Source organism: Neofelis nebulosa, chromosome 2, assembly GCF_028018385.1.
Source record: "Neofelis nebulosa isolate mNeoNeb1 chromosome 2, mNeoNeb1.pri, whole genome shotgun sequence".
Classification (NCBI taxonomy): domain Eukaryota; kingdom Metazoa; phylum Chordata; class Mammalia; order Carnivora; family Felidae; genus Neofelis; species Neofelis nebulosa.
Window position 1 is genome coordinate 190,284,593 of NC_080783.1, and position 17,750 is coordinate 190,302,342.

At 39.2% G+C, this 17,750-nt stretch overlaps 1 protein-coding gene across 8 annotated transcripts in view; it reads left to right on the top strand.

Annotated features, from left to right (window-relative positions):
- The window catches only part of SCMH1 (Scm polycomb group protein homolog 1), a 186,038-nt gene that overhangs the window by 8,025 nt on the left and 160,263 nt on the right, over positions 1–17,750 (top strand). For 4 of the 8 annotated variants that reach the window (XM_058717839.1, XM_058717837.1, XM_058717834.1 and 1 more), the window contains exon 2: positions 8,398–8,473. The exons of the other annotated variants lie outside the window; for them this stretch is intronic. The gene's annotated coding sequence lies outside the window, so the exon portion shown is untranslated. The remainder of the gene's footprint in view (positions 1–8,397; positions 8,474–17,750) is intronic. 8 annotated transcript variants of the gene reach the window in all.

A 17,750-nucleotide genomic window follows, 5' to 3' on the forward strand; every position in this document is an offset into this window, starting at 1 on the left:
AAGACCGTATGAAGAGAGGGAGAAAACAGCCATCTATATAAGCCTAGGCGAGAGGCCTCGGAAGAAATCAACCCTGTTGACACCTTGATCTTGAACTTCTAGCCTGTGTAACTGTGAGGAAATACATTTCTGTTGTTTCAGCCACCCAGTCTGTGGTTGGTCTTTGTTATGGCAGCCCAGCAAACAAATACAATAACCATTCCAGAGGACTTTGTATCTAGTTCTGCCTCAGAGTTTCAGGGATGATGTAAATGACACTGGGGCGATGGGAAAGTGAGAAGGAATACATAATTATAGTTGGGTATTATTGAAGGATGCCACATACATTTTCTTATTTAATTTGAAACATCCTACCCATGAGGTAGGATGCCAGGTCATTATACACTCCATGACTGATAAGGAACTGAGGTGCGGGTGGAATAAATGATGTACCCGCTATCAAACGGCTAATAAATGTCAGAACAACAACTCGGAACCAGGTCTTCTTACTCCACATTTTGTGCTTTGTCCAGAATGATTCATTCCCTCCTGTGACCTCCTTTTTAAGACCCTGTGCTGTCTGAACTTCCTGCTGTTTCTGTTGCAAGTAATCATGTATTAATTTCTGTATATTTTGAAACATATAAAGGCTTCTGTCTTATTTTTTTCCTCTGATTTGTTGTAAATGTTACAGTTGTTAGCTTTTAAAATGAAAGCATATGCATATTGTATATTCATTTTAATTGCTATGTCTATTGCTCATTGGCATATTATAGCATATTTCCAAGTGTTTTGTTATTTATTATAATTGCTTTACACTCATGCTTATGTAGACTTTCCTCAGGGGCATTCAAACATGATGGAAATAAAGGCTATTTTTGTTATTATGTCTTGTAAAGTATAATAGAAAACATGAGAGCCAGTATACTTGTTCTTGGAGATATTTAACAAAAGAGCAGACAACCATTTGTCTTAGATGATTTAGAATATTAGACTCCCAACCTTGATTTTTTTGGTGTTCTGTCTTATCTCCACAGTTACTTCAAGAGACCGCCAGAAACTCTTCAAACCAGATTAAATTTTTTAAAAAATAAATGAATTTTTTGGGCACCTGGGTGACTCAAGTCACTTAAGCGTTTGACTTGGGCTCAGGTCATGATCTCACAGTTCGGGAGTTCAAGCCCTACGTTGGGCTCTGTGCTGACAGCTCAGAGCCTGGAGCCTGCCTCAGATTCTGTGTCTCCCTCTCTCTCTGCCTCTCCCCTGCTCAAGCTCGCTCTCTCTCTCTCTCTCTCTCTCTCAAAAATAAATAAATATTAAAAAATAAAAATAAATGAATTTTAAAGGTGAATTTGGTAGTACAAAAGTTTATAAAGACTAATAGGCATAGAGAGTCGTAATTCCAAATGAAGGGAATGCAGGAGTTTAAAAATGTCTAATTTCTTTATGTGTATTTGTTCAGTTTTTCATTCATTCATTCAACAAATATTTAATTAATGTCTACTAACTGCCAGACAGTGTGCTATGTGCAGTGACAAAAAAGAATGCCATAATTTTTAAAATGCAAAGACAAGCCACAGAGTTAAAGAATATATATGTGGTACATGTATTGGCCAAATATCACAATCTGTAATAATAAAGGATTCCTACAAATAGATTAGAAAAAGACAAATTCATAGAAAAATGACAAGGCATAAATGAGGCAACCTAAATATTTATTACCCATTGACCAGTAATTAAAGACAAATTAAAGCTCTAATGAGATGTCTTTTCATACCTATTAGATTGGCAAAAATTAAGAAGTCTGGTAATACCAAATATTGTCAGGATGTGGAGTTAAGGGAACTCTTGGACACTCTTGATGGGAATAGAAATTGTACAATCATGGTAAAGAATAATTTGTCAGTGTCTAGTAAAACTAAAGTACATATAACCTGTAGTCCAACATTCTGCTCCTAGGTCAGTACCCTTTAGAAACTCTCCAATGTATGCATGAAGAGATACACAAAAATATTCATGCAAAGGACACCTGGGTGGCTCAGTCAGCTGGGCCTCCGACTTTGGCCCAGGTCATGATCTCACGTTTTGTGGGTTTGAGCCCCATGTACGGCTTTGTGCTGACAGCATGGAGCCTGCTTTGAATTCTGTCTCCTTCTGTGTCCCTCCCCCACTCATGTGCACACGTGCACACCTGTGCTCACTCTTTGAAAAGTAAACATTTAGAAAAATCTTTTAAAAAATTAATGCGTTATTATAGCAAAAATTTCAAACTACTCCAAATGTCTATCAATAGAAGAATGAAAATATTACAGTACATTTATCTAATGGAATTCTATACAATAATGAACGTGGACTAGAACTATCTAGTAACTTGAGTGAATCTGAAAAATAAAAGGTTGAGTGAATAAAGCAAGTGACAGAACACGTTTACATAAAATTTAACATGTATGTATTATTTAGGGAAGTATACTTATGCAATAATTGTTTAAGCAATTGCATGGTTATAATAAACATCAAATTAAGGATAGTGGGTTTCTCTGAATGTCAGGGCAGGGAGAAAAGACTGGAAGGATGCTGGGAAGAGCACACGGGGGAGCTTACATCATACAGTAGTCCTCCCTTAACTCCTGTTTTGGTTACCCATGGTCAACCACAGTCAGAAAGCTGATTGAGGACCCTCCTTCTGATGGACGTATGGTCAGATCAGTAGTAGCCTAAAGCTCTATCACAATGCCTCCATCATTCTCCTCACTTCATCTCGTCACACAGGGATTTTATCATCTCACACTGCAAAGAAGGGTGAGTGCAGTACAATAAGATATTTTGAGAGAGGAAGGGACCACATTCACATAACTTTTCTATAGTTTACTTATTTATTTTGAGAGAGAGAGAGGGAGAAAGACAGTGTGAGTGGGGGAGGGGCAGAGAGAGAAAGAGAGAGAATCCAGCACTTAGAGTGCAGAGCCTGATGCAGGGCTCCAACTCACGAACCATGAGATCATGCCCTGAGCTGAAATCAAGAGTCAGATGCTTAACCGAGTGAGCCACCTGGGTGCCCCTCACATAACTGTCATTACAATATAATTTTTCTGTTTTATTAGTTACTATTGTTAATCTGTTGTGCCTAATTTTTAAATTAAACTTTATCATAGGTATGTATGTACAGGAAAAGACAGTATATATAGGGTTTGGTACTATCCACAGTTTTAGGCATCCACTGGGGGTCTTAGAACACATCCCCCACAGCTAAGGGAGACTACTGTATTAGTAGATACCTTTTTCAACTAGGTTGTGGTTATATGGTTATGTGGTATATTCTTATACCTTTGTATCTATCTGAAATACTATATGGGTATTTTTAAAGAATAATAGATGTAGCCCTCATTATGAGTGTAATGCAGGAGGGAGGGAGTAGCAGAAATATAAAGAGATGTTATTATGATGAATCATGTAAAATTGCTGTTTTTATAGGTCTTAAATGGTCTAATACGAGCAATTTCAAGTGGCTCCACCTCATTCAGTCTAATGTAAATTGTGCTCTCACTTGGATACATTCAGAAGACTGTGGGAACACAAGGGTAAGAACAGCTGAGTGCTGAGGCAGGAGGAGCAGGATGATCTTTGGAAAGTCTTCAGATATTGAGAATGGCATTGAAACTGCATCTTAGAAGCTGAGAAGGATTTCACTAGGTAGAGAGGAGAAAAAAGAGGGCCTTCCAGATAGAAGTCAAGCCCCTTGGAGTGAATTGAATCCCTCAGGAGGAATATGTGGAGGTCAAAGAAATGCAAGGAGGGGGAGACTAAGAAGAGGGACAACATGTGCAACTACGTGGATGGAACTGGAGGGTATTATTGCTAAGGGAAATTAGAGAAAGATAAATATCGTATGACTTTACTCATATGAGGACTTCAAGAGACAAAACAGGTGAACACAAAGGAAGGGAAGCAAAAAGAAAAACAGGGAGGGGGACAAAACAGAAAAGACTCTTAAACATGGAGAACAAAGAGGGTGACTGGAGGGGTTGTGGGAGGAGGGATGGGCTAAATGGGTAAGGGGCACTAAGGAATCTACTCCTGAAATCATTGTTGCACTGTATGCTAACTAATTTGGATGTAAATTAAAAAAAAATAAAATTAAAAAAAAAAGAAGAGGGACAACATAATAGCAAATATCTGTATAGTGTTTACTGTGCATTTTAATATGCATATAAACTCATGTGATCCTCCCAGATGGGGAAACAGGCACATAAAAGTTAGTAACCTGACCAAGGTCATGGGGCTAACGACTGGTGCAACTAGGATTTGAACTCTGGCGATCCAAGTCCAGAGTCTGTGCTCTTGGCCAGTACGCTATACTGACTCACTACACTATAAGCACTTCACACACACACACACAGAGATATATATATTATATATATATATTATATATATATATAATATATTTATTATATATATATATTATATATAATATATATTGTATATAAGTTGTATATAAATATATATAATGTATATATAATATATATACAGCATATATATAATATAGTACATGTATATATGTATATATATGCATATATATAATATATGTGTATATACATATATATACAGCATATATATATATATATATATATATATATATATATATATATACACAGCATTGTCCTCTAAGGTAGAGTAAGGGATAGCAAGATAACAGAGATGTGACTAACTCAGAAGAGTAGTGATTCTACTAGTTCTGTGTGCCAGTAATTATAATTCCATTTAATAATGAGAAAGATGGAGTCAGGGAGACTATTGAAAATCGATCCTAAGTATTTGATGTATCAACACAATTGAAAATTTTAATCCTCTGCTGTCTGTGTCATAGTTTCTCTAACACGCTGACTGGGATTCATATGGACAGTTTTGTTTATTCTTCTTTATTTTCTGGTTTTAATAAAGGTAGAACGAAGGATATTGTTGATTTAGTGGATTTCCAGAAATGGATGATATTCTAAAGATCAGTACTTCAGTCTTCAATATTTCATAGACAGGAAGGTAAGAGACCATATGGTTTGTGGAAAGAATTGTGGCTTGGTGGTCGAGATTCCCAGTCAAGTCCCAGTCTGCACCTCACTCTGTGATTTAGGCAGGGGGGTGCAGGCGGTGATCTCTAAGATTTCTTCCAGTGCATAGGTTCCAGGACTATTAGGTTAAATGTTCAATGAAGAAATTGAGGCTTAAAGAAGGGATGTGGTTTGTCCAGCTCATAAAACTGGAATTTCATTCTCTTGACTTTTGGTCCAAAAAACCTAGTGGAAGAATCACCATTTGAGTGGCTTCTTTATGTCAGGCACATATTAAGTACCTAAAAAAACATAAAGGCATGTGAAATTGTTTCAGAATTTATTTATCCAATATAAAAGTAACAACATAGCATCTCCTATGTTTATTTATACATATCTTGCTTTTTTCCAGAATGTATTTAAAGCATACTTACTTTGTGTAACATACCATACTAAGAAAGGGAATAACTTGAGTATTTTTCAGATACATTGCAACATGCAGATATCTATTATTTGCACCTACCTGCACACAGGTATCATTAACTCCACTTTATACATAAACAAACGGAGACTTAAAGATACCTGGCCAAAATCGTATAATGTATAAGTGATAGAAGTCAGTTTCAAACTAAGACCAGCCTGACTTCAACCGTAGAGCCCTTTGCGTTTCGCCTGTACACTCCCCCAAGCAGTGTTACAGACACTGTACAGGAGGCAAGACAAAAGCATTGACTCTCTTTTTTCTCTAAGTTTATTTATTGATTTTGAGAGAGAGAGGGGGAGGGGCAGAGAGAGAGGGAGAGAGAATCACAAGCAGACTCCATCTGCATTGCCAGCGCAGAGCCGGACATGGGGCTTGAACTCACAAACTGTGAGATTATGACCTGAGCTGAAATCAACAGTCAGACGCTTAATTACCTGAGCCACCCATTCACCCCTCCTTTTCGTTTTCTTCTTTTTAACTGAAACCACGACTAAGGGAGGTCTGCTGTGCAGTGTAAGCCCTCTGTGTGCTCTTCCCAGCAGTATTTCCAGTCTTCTCCCCACCTTGCTAGTCAGAGATACCCACTATCCATGTAAACTCTTTTCACCTCAGTGCCTTCCACCTGTAGATGACAAAAATACACCAAATTCTACTCTTGACAGAGAGGACTCAGACAAATGTAAAAGGTTCTACCCACATGATATTGCCTGTTAATTGAAAGCACCATGCCATTATTTGGTAGGATTTTTGTAGCTGAGTTCCCATATTTGCTTCTGAACAAAAGTGATTCTGTTCGTATAGGAATGGTATTTTATTTGAGCTGTTTGTGCGACACTAAAATAGTGCTAATGCCTGTTGCCATTATATATGACTTGCGTAGTTATTTTTTCTACAAATGCTTTGAAAGGTTGATATGACTCTTGGAGTGATACTGATTTAGAAATCCGTGATTTAAGTGCTCGCTTCAGCAGCACATACACTAGAAGTCTTGGATTTCGTTTCTCAAGAATAAACTTTGCGAGAAGTCTCTTAATCACAGAGTTTATAGGTCTTCTACTAAGTATATTTTCGTCATCAGTTGTAGTTGTGCCTGCATTTAAAGGAAACCATTTAGGGGTGCCTGGGTGGCTCAGTCGGTCAAGCATCTGACTCGGTTTCGGCTCAGGTCATGAGCTCACAGTTTGTGAGTTTGAGCCCCGCATTGGGCTCATGCTGACAGTGCAGAGCCTGCTTGGAATTCTCTCTCCCTTTCTTTGCCCCTCCCCCACTTGCTTTCTCTGTCTCTGTCTCAAAATAAATAAATACACTTTAAAAAAAATGGAAATAAAGGAAACCATTTATAGAAATTGATCTTCAAGGAAGTATTCTGTAAATAGTTATTATTGACCCTAGATACCCTCTTTCTATAGAAAGCTTAGAAAATATTACTAAACAAATACCAGTAGAGCCAGAAATTCTCTTGCTTCTTTCTTGCTCCAGAATTTACTCTCCAAATGATCCAACTATGATCCCTCAGATTTCCACAACTCCAACTTAATTACTTAATGCAATTTAGTGAATAAACAAGGATTGGTTGTTTGGCCTGAATTCTATTAGCTGCCTTAACAGTGAATAGATTTTGTTTTTTATGCTAACCTGGACACTTAAGTGTCAAAGTTGTCTTTTTAAGAACTGCTGTTTGAATTTGGTAAAATGTTTTTGTTAACTTCCTTATTTTCAACACTAACAATTTTCTTTTGATATGTTAAAATCCTTAATGATGGTATTTAAATAAACCATTAGGCTGAAAAGAGAAATGTCAGTTCAGACAATTTACTAATTTGCTGGTGTTTCTGATAATTAGTTATCAATGAAAACCTGTATTTAGGTGCCTAATATAGTAAATGTTTACATAGTAAGTGCTCAAATACATGTTGATTAAATCCAAATTTGAATTAATGGACTATTTTCATTGCACATATTTTTTTTTTCTTTTTTGTGCTCCTTTGTGTTATATTAAGAGGGAAATGTATTTTACACTGACCATATTTTGGAAATAGATTTGTTGTTTGATGGGTGGGGGTTTAAATCCCACGTCTTTTACCCCTAAGCTACCAAAAAGATACTTCATTCTATTTATCAGACAGGTTTAGCAATCCCTGGTGTATTTGTAGGTCTTGCCTTTTTTAGGAATTGAAGGTCACAAGACCTGGTAGGCAAGGCAGCGTCTCACACTTTTCATGCCCCTTTGTATGCATACTATGGTAGATTCTGGTATGGTGGTGGGCTCGTAAATGTCATTATAATGTTCTTTCTCTGTATTACTGGGAAATAACAATTACCATTTCATCAGTATGGAAGGAGACAGCCAGACTTTTGTTTCCCCAATTTGCTAGATCATTTGGAACACACATTAAGAATATAGATACCTTGGGGCACCTTGGTGGCTCTGTTGGTTGGGCATCCGACTTCGGCTCAGGTCATGATCTTTAAGTTTGTGAGTTCGAGCCTTGCGTTGGGCTCTGTGCTGACAGCTTAGAGCCTGGAGCCTGCTTCGGATTCTGTGTCTCCCTCTCTCTCTGCCCCTCCCCTGCTCATGCTCGCTCTCTCTCTCTCTCTCTCTCTCTCTCTCAAAAATAAACATTTAAAAAAATAATAAAAAAAGAATACAGATACCTTGACTTAGAGATTCTGTTTCAGTAGATTTGGGGTAGTGCCTCTGGTGATCCTTTTGGGAAAAAAAAATCAGTGCTCTAATTTTTTAAAATGTTGGTACTATATTTATACTTTTTGGTTATAAAGAACAGAAACTCAACATAAATGGATTGAAGCAAAAAAGGAATTTATTGGTTCATTTAATTTGAAATAAAACCTGGTGAAGGGAGTTATTAATAAACTTCTTCTTGCTTCTAGATTGTTTCCCAACTTTATCAGGCAAGGAATGCATAACAGAGGTGCTTGAAAGGACCATAGGGGAATCAAGACTCTGGTGTGTCTCAGTCTCATCCATAGTTGTAGGTCCTGCCTTTCTGCCTTTACTTGTACCATGGTTAGCCCTGTGTAATTTTCCAACTCAGCAAGTCTCCTGTGCTGGCCCTGGGCAGAGTGAAACTTTTTTAGAAAAGCCCTGTTTTATACCCAGTGTTTTCATATTGATCAGCTTAACTCAGGATTCATGTTCTCCATTATGCACTGGTATGGCCTTACAGGCTATTCAGGATTTTGAATATCTCCCCTGTTTCATATTAAGCAATTTTTTTTTAATGTTTGTTTATTTTTGAGAGAGAGAGAGAGACAGAACATGAGTCGGGGAGGGGCAGAGAGAAAGGAAGACAGAATCTGAAGCAGGCTCCAGGCTCTGAGCTGTCAACACAGAGCCCGACGCAAGGCTCAAACCCACAAACCGTGAGATCATGACCTGAGCCGAAGTCAAATGTTTAACTGAGTCACCCGGGTGCCCCAGCAATTTCTTTTTTGTAGGAACTGATTAAAGGCTACCTATGTGGCCAATACACATAACATCCTGCGTTTTCCCTGCTACATCTCTTTGCAATGTACCTCAGTAGTAGTGAGTCCTGATACAAAACAGACCACAGTGTGATCACCTTTCTCATACCACATAGGGATGGCCAACCTCTTGGCATGAAATGGAGGTCTGTACTGTTCTGTTCCTAACCATAATCCAGTCAGTTCTACATTTTAGGGACCCCTCTACCACATACTAGTTTCCGTATTCGTAAGGGTACATGGGATTGCAAGCAATAGAAACCAACTCTGGTTAACTGTGTCTACAGCGGTGATTCCCAAACCTTGCTGACTACCTGGAAAGATTTTTAAGTTAAAAATCCCCATGTACACCACCCTACCTCAAAAAAAAAAAAAAAAAAAAAAAAGATTGAATTAGGATTTCCAAGGAAATGGAACATAGGAATTCGTATTTTTAAAAAGCTCTCTAGATGATTGTGATGCTTGCCCATTGTTGCCTATTTCAGTGAATATCCTCCAAAGTCATCTGTTGGCCTTGGCCTAAACACTGGCACTCATTTCTGAAACGACTTTTTTTCCATTTCCAGTTCATTGCTAATACCCATTAGGTCTGTATCCTAAATATCTTATGAGTCTTTCCAGCTGTATCTTTTGTTCTAGTGTAGGGCACCATAATTCTTTTGGACCATCATATTCACCCCGTAAGTAGTTTTCATGCTTCTATTTTTACATGTCCCCCCACCTCCATCAACATAGTCGCCACAGATCATGCCATCTCTTCGCCTAAGATCTTTCGGTGGCTTCCCATCAAGCTGAAAATACAAACAATATTTTCCCTGCAATCTACATGATACAGAGGCTACTTTCTTAGCCAGACTCACCTGGTGCTACCATCCCCTAGCTAAATTCCAGTCACACTGGCACCTTTTTTGTTCCTTGAATATATGAAGCTCTTTCCTATCTCTGAGACTTTTTGCACATGCTGTTTTCTCTGTCTGGGAAGTCTTCCCCTGATGCTTGGTTAGTTCTTTCTCAGCGTGAAACCACATCCCCAGAGATAGCTCCCTGACTTCCCTTCCACAGTCACTGTTTATTTCTGTTTTAGCACTTAATCACAAAAGGTAATTATTTATTTGTTTGTTTATAAGTTCCACGGGTGTGGGATCTTGCCAGTCCTATATTTAACATCTATCACAGTGCATGGCATATAATGGCATTCATTAAATATTTGTTGAATGAATGAGTGACTCTTCATTGCCACCATCTTGGTCCAAGCTTCTGCCCTCTTTCCCCTGAATTACTACAATTGTAACCTAACTACTCTGCCTAAACTGTTCTGGCTCCTGTTAATCCTTTAAACATTAAACAATTAAGCATTAAACAATCCCGTTACACATTTTCCATGTTGTTTCCAGGGTTAATGTTTTAAAGACTTGAAATCATAAAAATAAAAACTTGAAGTCTGATAATTATACTGTATTTAAATTATTTTTTTTAATGTTTGTTCATTTGAGAGAGAGTGTGTGAGCAAGCAGGGGAGGGTCAAAAAGAGACAGTGTCAGAGGATCCAAAGCAGGCTCTGCTCTGACAGCACAGAGCCCAACGTGGGGCTCAAACCCACGAACCGTGAGATCATGACCTGAGTCGAAGTCAGCCGCTCAACTGACTGAGCCACCCAGGTGCCCCAACAATATTTAAATTCTTCACATGCTTCCCGTTGATCTTAATGTAGCTTATAGAACTTTTAAAAAATAACTTTTTAAAATTATGGTAAAATCTGTGTAACAATTTATCATTTTTAACATTTGTAATTGTACAGTTCATTGGCATTATGTATATTCACGTTGTGCAACCTTCAGCACCATCCATATCCAGAACTTTTTTGATCTTGCAAAACTGACACCCTGTACTCACTAAACAGTAACTGCCCATTTCTCTCTCCCTCCATCCCCTCCAACCACCATCCTACTTTCTGTCCCTATGACAGAGTACATATTTTGCCTGTTCCAGGTACCTCGTATGAGTGGAATCATACAGTATTTGTCCTTTATGACTGACTTACTTCATTTAGCATGATGTCTTCAAGATTCCTCTGTGTTGTCGTTTATAGAACTTGTAATGATTTAGCCCATCTACCTTTGTGGCCTCTTTTCACCTTGCTTTGCTTTCTGTATATTAGTTCTACTTTCTTTGTTTCTGTTCTGTGGACTCTTGATGCCCCGTCTCACCTCGCATATTTTTCTCATGCCTGTTCCCTCTGCCTGGAATGCTCTTTCCCCTTCTTTTCCGGTTAATTTCCGTGTGTTCTTCAGATTTCAACTAAGACGTCACTTCTTTAGGGTATATTCCTTTCATTTCCCAGAATCTGCTTAGTCTCCATGGTACCATGTGACTTTCTTCTGTAGTACTTGTTTTAGTTCCAAATGACACCTCTATCTGTATGTTTTTTGGTGGACTAGTATTTGTCATGATGGCAGGGGTCACAGCTTATGTTCAGTATTGCATCCCCGGTACCTAATATGGAGTAGGTGTTTCAGCAAATAACACTTCATGTGTAATAAATAATATTAAAATCTGTTGACTTAATGAATTTAGGTCTGGAAATGGATGGCTTAAGGCCTTTCTCTGAAAATCTCCTACCATGTCTGAGACTTCCTTGACTACTTTAGCTTGTAGAGATCTTCCTTTTCTGTGAATTTAAATGTCCTTATTGATTTGCCAGATGTTTAACATTTACGCAGGTAGTTCTTAGGTCATCTGAAATGTTCTGTTTTGTAATATTATTTATGCTTTATATTTGCCAATTGGTCTTCCTCCTCTAACCAGTCACTAGAATTATTGTTCTAACTTTCTAAATTACAAATCTTATCATTTTGGAACCTCTAGGGCAGCGCTTCTTATTAAAGTACATGTGTTGAAGGAGCTATATATATATATTTTTTATGTTTTTATTTATTTTTGAGAGACACACACAGCATGAGCAGGGGAGGGGCAGAGAGAGAGGGAGACACAGAATCCAAAGCAGGCTCCAGGCTCCGAGCTGTCCGCACAGAGCCCGGACATTGGCGGGTCTCGAACCCATGAACCATGAGATCACAACCTGAGCCAAAGTCAGACGCTTAACTGACTGAAGCCACCCAGGCGCCCCTCAACTCCTTTAAGCAAAATTGGTCTCAACTTTTCACGTACCTATAATAGCTACATATTACATTCTGTTGTAATGTGTTTGCTTATCTGTCTCCACATCTAAATTAACGTGGTTTATGTCCTATTCACCCTTATATCTCTAGCCCAGGGACTGACACATAGAGTATTCAATAAGTATTGATTGGATAAATTGGGAAAGTCATCAATATTTGGCACATATGTCAGACAGAGAAGCTTTTAATTTGGTCTTGGACAAGCTAGATGATTTTTGCCTCACTAGCGAACCAATTCCTGGATGTTGAATATGATGTATAGAATAAGGGTTGATATGTGTCTTAGAAAATACAAATAATGAGCCTCCTGGCCAGATACCTTATGTGGACCTGCTTTGAAGCTCTGAGGCAGAGGGTGGGAGGTATACAGAGAAGGAGGTTAAAATTGAATTAGCCTTGAAACTGGTTTAATTGAAAAGTTTGGAATCTGACTTTTTAAATAGCACTCTTTTTTTTTTGTTTTCTCTTCATTGAATTTGTTCTTTCAGTTTTATGAGTGACCTTTAAGTGATCTCTTATTGGCAAGAAAGACTATTTGCCCTATGGAAAAAGTACAAGATTTGAAGCCACATGATCTAGATATTCGAATCTTGGATCTAGCACTTACTAGCTGTATAACCATCACCAGTTATTTAAACTCTCCGAGTCTCATTTTCTTCATTTGTAATGTGTGGACACTAGTGTTTGCCATTTGTACCTCCCAAGCTCATGAGAACCAAATGAAGTAGAAAATGTAGTAGGAAAGTGCAGGTGAACCCCAGAAAATTTTTTATCAGCTATTTGTCATCAGCTTCTTGACTTCAGAGGAGTTAAAATCTTTGTACCTCAGCTTAGTCCCCTCTGAAATGGGAAGAATGATAATACTGGTATCATTAGGTTTATTGTGCAAATTAAAATAATTCATAAAAAAGTACCTAATATACAGTTGTGTGGCATTAAGTACGTTCATTTGTTGGGCAACTATCACCACCATCCATCTGCAGAACTTTTCCGACTTCCCCAGCTGAAACTCTGTACCCAGAAAAAATAACTCCCCATACCTCTTCCTTGCCTGTCCCCAGCAACTACCATTCTACTTTCTGCCTCTATGAATTTAGACTCTGGGAACCTCATATAAGAGGAATCAAGCAATACATGTCCTTTTGTAGCCGCATGGCCTGTTGAATTTTGAAATAATGGTATTGATGATGATAATTCTAATGATTACCATTTATTTAGTACTGTGAGGAAGGGCAGGCACATTGTTTATTTAATCTGCAGTGTTGGCCAACAAATGACCTTATCCATCCTCGTGTGACAGTTGAAGAAGGTGAGGGTAAGGAGATTAATTTACCTAAGGCCACAGGTCTGTGAAGCATCAGATGCAGAATTTACTCCATGTTTGTCTTGACAAGGCTGCAGCTATGCCTACTACACCAAAAGTTGGTGAAGTAGGCCTGACTCCAGCCCATGTTGAGATGGCATCAGAAAGGGAATGACTGTGTTTCATGGCCTCCTTTTCTTACATACCAGTTTACTTTGTTCAGATTTCCAAAAAAATAGCGCAAAGAAAGTTCCAGTAAGAAGACATGAACTTTTATTTTGGACTCCTTTAAATTATGAGCTCTTATCAAAAATGACCATCTTTTCTTCTTGTATTCCTAGCCTCTAATATGAGCTTGGCATTTAGAAGTCACATGAACATTTGTTAACAAATTGTATGCCCTCAACCTGCCCCTTTTTTCATATCCAAGTAAGCTGGGCTTTGAGATGGAGGTTCCTGCTTTCACAGAGCTTAGAGTCTAGTTTGAAAGGACACATATAAAAAATTACCACCGCCAAAATAGATTCTTACTTGAATCAGTTATGGCACATGTTGACTTTAAATTGGCTCATTTAAAGTCACGTTGTATTTTAATTACTTATAAGGCTTAATTAGTTCATATAAAAAACATTTGGGGGGAAATTAACTATTGTTATTTCATGAGTTGAGGAGTTGGAAGCAGTCCCTCCAAACACATGTACACACCCCCTCGCGACATCCCCCAACTGCTGCCTGTCCACAACCTGGTGGTGCCTGCCACTCTGTGAGGTCAGTGAGGAGTGATTGAGTCGGGCAAGGAGTCCTCCAGCTGAGGACTGTGTCATTGCCTTGCATGAGCAAATGAGCCTCAATCCCCAGATACCTAGCAAATGCCCCAACGCTTCCCTCGTGGACATGCCTTTCTTTACACATTAGCTCAAAATCAGTATTTCTCAAGTGAAATAATGAAAAGCCTGATTTTGCATATGAGAAAAAGCTTAAGAGTGTTGATTGATATATAATGTATGAAGGAATAATACATGAAAGTCAAATAGCTAAAAGACCAAATGACTTTTTTCTTATATAGCATATTTTCTGTTTTCTGTCACTGGTCACTGTCGGGTATACCAGGCCACCATAGGATTCAGTTATGGTGTTCTGTTTTAACCCAACTGTTCTGACACCACGTGGTATAATCCAATTCAGTTCTGACGCTAACCACCTGGAGTTAGTGTCAGATCGCGTAGACTTAAAGGAACACGGTTCCCGACAAGACTGCCCCCACTTCAGATCCAATCTCAGGTGAGGGTCCTCAGGCCACCAGCACTTCTAACCAACTGGCTGTAAATCTGATGGTTCCTGTGACCTCCCTCTCAGGTTCAGTAGTTCACTAGAGCAACTCAGAACTCAGGAAAGGGCCATACTTATGATTATAGGCCTATTATAAAAGATACAAATCAGGTATAGCCAAACGAAGACACCTGTAGGGTGAGGTCTGGAAGAATCCCAAACAGAGCTTCCATGCCCTCTCTCCAGGGAATCAGGGCATCCTCCTGGCACATTGATGTGTTTACCAGTTAGCAAGTTCTGCTGAGCATCAGTGTTCACAGTGTTGATTGGGGCTTTTTTATGTAGACCCGAAGGTGGGCTGGCCCACAGCCCCAGTCCTCTAATCCGGTGATTGATCTTTCTGGCACCCAGCCCCCATCCTGAGTCATCTCATTAGCACACACTCACGTGTGATCCAAGGGGCTTATGAATAACAAAGATATCCCTGTCACTTGGAAAATTCCAGGGGTTTTAGAAGTTCTGTGCCAATACTCTGGTTTCTCTTCAGATCGCATAAATCTTTCGCCTTTTACTAGAAGTTCTATGCCAAGAACTTAGGACAAAGATCAAATTATTATACAGCATATGGTACCTGAGAGAAAGTTTAGTATAATGATTAAGAGTAGTGTATAGAAAGTTATTTTATTTCTTTTCCTCATGAGGTACAAGACACTTAACACAGTACCTTGTATATAGTAAGTCTTGAATATATGTTAGTACTAAGTATCTTCAGTTTCTTAGGACTGCTGTAACAAAATACCACAAAAGGGTGATTTATAACAATGGAAATTTATTGTCTCACAGTCTGGAGGGTAGAACTGTAAAATCAAGGTGTCAGCTGGGCCATGCTCCCTCTGAGACTGAATACAGTCTCTTCCTAGCTTGCGGTGGCTGTCGATCCTTGACATTCCTTGACTTGCAGCTCCATCACCCCAATCTCTGCCTGTCATCATGTGGTGTTCTCCCTGCGTGTGTCTGTCTCCACATGTTGTTTTCCTCTTCTTATAGGGACACCAGTCCTATTGGATGAGGGCTTACCCCGTGACCTCATTTAGCTTAACTATATCTACAATTTCCAAATATTGTCATATTCAGAGATACCAAGAGTACATAATTTTGGTGAATCCAACCCATAACATGAACGGTGAATTTAACACATAACGGTCCACCCTCTGGCCCCTCAAAATTCATGACCTTCTGTTGTGCAGAATGCTTTCGCTCCATCCCAATATCCTTCCAAAGTTTTAACCGGTTCCAGCATTAACTTTTAAGTCCAGAATCTCATATAAATACAGTCAACTCAAAGTCCCAAATCACATTTTCTAAATCAGGTACATGCGAGACCCCGGTATGGTCCATCCTGGTACGAAATTCTCCATCTGTGTACCTGTGAAACATAGAAAACAAGTTACCTGCTTCCAAGATACAAGGTAGGACAACTGTAGGAAAGACACTTCCATTACAAAGGGGAGCAAATAGAGGGAATAAAAGGGTCACTGGTCTAATTCACAATCAGGGCAGATTCCATTAGATTTCGAGGCCTGACAATAATCCTCTGTGACCAGGTGCTCTGTCCTCTGGCCTAATAGGGCAGCCCCACCCTTTCACACCTCGAGGGTTCCATTGGCCCAGGCCTCTGCATCTGTGGCTTTGCCCTTGGTGTCATTCATTTTGTTCAGTCTTTGTTCCCTTCCATCCAGACTGGTATGTTCTGCTGGTATAAATTCTCAAAAACCTTGTCAGGCTTTCATGCAGTTCATGAGGATTCACACCATCTGATAAGAGCATCCAGATCTTTCCTGGATAACCCTATCTCTGTTCCTAGCTATGGAATAGCTAGATGGTTGATTGTATCTATGAGTCACAGGCAAAGGATTGTCCAGCCACACCACACCCTTGGCCCTATTTCCAGAGCATGGAGTCTGGTTAGGCAGAGAATTTTCCAAATCATCAAGTGCTGGTTCCTTCTTGCTTAACAGTTCATTCCTCAATTTATCTTTGCTCATATTTTACTATAAGCACCAAGGAGAAACTAGGCCACACTTCAACACTTCGCAAATTTTCTCAGCTAAATATCCAGGTTTATCACTTACAAGAGTTTACCCAATGACTAAACGCAATTCAGACAAGTTTTCTGCCACTTTGTAACAAGAATTGCTTTTCCTCCAGTGTCCAATCACATGCTCATCATTTCTAGAACCTCACCAGAAGTATCTTTAATGTTCGTATTTCTACTAAACATCTCCAAGGCAATCTAGGTTTTTTGTTTTTTTTTTTCTATTAAGCCTCTATCCATTACCCAATTCCAAAGCCACTTTCTCATTTCTAACTATTTGTTAGAGCAGGACCCCCCTCCTGTCAGGACCCAGATCTATTAGTTTTCTGAGGCTACCAGAAGCTGAAAGAGTCAAGGAGGTATCTTTACCTGCAGGCTTCAGAGAGAGCATTGACTCTGCCAACACCCAACACCCTGATTTCAGACATCTAGCCTCTAGAACTGTGAGAGAATAAATTTCTTTTGCTTATTACATCCAGTTGGTGTACTTTGTTATGGTAGCCCGAAGATGTCCAGTCGGGGTTCCATGGAAAGACTAGACTCACCAGTGAAAGATGGTGTGTGTGTAGTATCTGCCCGTATCCACGGGGTTTCTTGCTACTTCCGTTTATCTTTTCTTTTTTCAATTGTTTTTGACGTTTATTTATTTTTGAGAGAGGGAGAGAGACAGAGACAGCGTGAGTTGGGGAGCGGCAGAGAGAGAGGGAGAGAGAGAGAGTCCCAAGCAGGCTCTGCACCGTCAGGGCAGAGTCCCACACGGGGCCTGAACTCACGCACAGTTGAGATCATGACCTGAGCTGAAAGCAGGAGGCAGACGCTTAACTGACTGAGCCACCCAGGCTCTTTATCTTTTTGAAACCATATTTATGTCTAGTTGCACTTAAAGTTTACTCTTATATGTTAACAGCTTATG